This window comes from Octopus bimaculoides, chromosome 3 (genome assembly GCF_001194135.2).
Source record: "Octopus bimaculoides isolate UCB-OBI-ISO-001 chromosome 3, ASM119413v2, whole genome shotgun sequence".
Lineage (NCBI taxonomy): Eukaryota > Metazoa > Mollusca > Cephalopoda > Octopoda > Octopodidae > Octopus > Octopus bimaculoides.
In genome coordinates this window covers 115,944,473-115,946,902 of record NC_068983.1, presented here as the reverse complement: position 1 = coordinate 115,946,902, position 2,430 = coordinate 115,944,473, and positions in this window count along the sequence as shown.

The window sequence follows — 2,430 nt, the reverse complement described above, 5'->3', positions numbered from 1 at the left end:
ATATATATATATATATATACACATATATATATGCTCTTGTGACAGCTAGTGACCATCTCTTGTTGTTGGATTTCATGCAAATAACCTTGAACATTACATCTTAGGTAAATGACGAAACTGTATGATAGGCTCCTGTTGATTGATTTATGTCTTCTATGATCAGTATTATCATAATTTTGGAGCGTTTGCGCAGCCTTCTTGATGAAATTATTTATTTTAGTTTAATCTACCAATCTTTCATTCTGAAAATCCGGTGCTTACTTTATTCAAACCACCGAGTTAAATTCATGTAAAGTTATTTTTATGCTGAATCTATTTCATGACTAAATAAAATTCAGGAAGAATGATGTTACTGGAGTGTGTCGATTGGTCGATGAAAATTAAAGGATATTTTTTTTATTATTCAGAAACTTTGTAGATATTCTAAAAGAAAATCACAAAGAATTTCGTCATGACTTAGTTCATAAGTCCGTGCTAAGTTTGACTCAGAGGCTTGATGGATCAAGCAAATTATTTCTCGATACAAATGACTCACGTGATTATTATGTGATTGTAAGAACATATGTGAACAAAAATAAGACCAGGCAAAGCAGAGCTAAGATAAATACACAGCTGTTGATCAAAATCGAAAGTTTTTCTAAGACGATAAAATAAATAATAAAGAAATGACGAAGCCAAGCAATCGTAAGAATATAAATAAACAAAATATCTCAGTTCAAAAAGGCTACATCTTGTACATGTTAACAGACACAAGAAGGTAGGAGAGGCGTGGTTGGTTTGTCATAAAATTAAACGATTATTTTGTTGATATTAATAATTGTTTTATATAAATTAGAGCCAATACATTTAACTCTCAAATCAACCTGGATATCGAAGTGTAAATAGTTCGCAATTGTTGTTGTTGCTGTTGTGATGGTGGTGGTGGTGGTGGTGGTGGCAGTGGTGGGTGATGGTGCTGATGGTATGTGGTGGTGGTGGTTGTCGTGGTTGTCGTTGTTGTTGTTTTGCTCCAGGTCAATCCTCATTGAACAAACCTGTGAAGAGAAGCATTCCATCCTTGATTATCCCACCTCTTGGTATATCTCGAACGACATTTTCCTGTGCCTTCTGCCTGGTATTGTTGTTGGCACTCCGTCGCTTACGACGTCGAGGGTTCCACTTGATCCGATCAACGGAACAGCCTGCTCGTGAAATTAACGTGCAAGTGGCTGAGCATTCCACAGACACGCGTACCCTTAATGTAGTTCTCGGGGATATTCAGCGTGAGACAGTGTGACAAGGCTGACCCTTTGAATTACAGGCACAACAGAAACAGGAAGTAAGAGTGAGAGAAAGTTGTGGTGAAAGAGTACAGCAGGGTTCGCCAGCATCCCCTGCCGGAGCCTCGTGGAACTTTAGGTGTTTTCGCTCAATAAACACTCACAACGCCCGGTCTGGGAATCGAAACCGCGATCCTATGACCGCGAGTCCGCTGCCCTAACCATTGGGCCATTGCGCCTCCACTGTGCCTGGTATAAAGTTGATTAGAAGGATTTCAAATGTTATTTCCAGTAGACAGACCTACATCACAGAAACTCCTTTGGCTTACACAATACAATATCAGGCACAGGAACAACTAATATCTGTAAGAAACAAGTGCTCTATACAACTGAAGTCAAGCTAACTTCAAATCTTCTCATGAGTATTGACTGGTTCCTTACATTTTCTTACTGAAAACAAGCTTGAAGACAAGATTTTCAAATCTCATCATTATTTTTTATCTTTTGCTTGTTTCAGGTTGCGGCCATGCTGGAGGAGTATCGCCTCGAAGAATTTTTAGTTCGAATGAATCGAATCGACCCCAGTACTTTTCTTTTATTCAAAGCCTGGTACTTATTCTATCGGTCGCCTTTGCCGAATCCTTAGTTACAAGAATGTAAACACACGAAGACCCGTTGTCAAGCGGTGGTGGGGACAAAGACAGGCACAAAACACATACATACATACATACATGTATACATATAATATATATATAGGTGCAGGATTGCAGGAGTGGGTGTGTGGTAAGAATTTGCTACATGGTACTGGGTTCAATGCCACTGCGTGGAACCTTGGACAAGTGTCTTCTACTATAGCCTCGGGCTGACCAAAGGTGAATTTGGTTGACGGAAACTGAAAAGAAGCTTGTCGTATGTGTGTGTGTGTGTGTGTGTGTGTGTGTATTTACGTGTGTTTCTGTGTCTGTATTCGTCCCCCCACCATCACTTGACAACCAATGCCGGTGCGTTTACGTCCCCGTAACTTAGCGGCTTGTCAAAAGAGATCGATAGAATAAGTACCGGGCTTACAAAGAATATGTCCTGGGGTCGATTTCCTCGACTAAAAAGGCGGCGCTCCAGCATGGCCTCAGTCAAATGACTGAAACAAGTAAAAGAGTAAAAGAATATATAT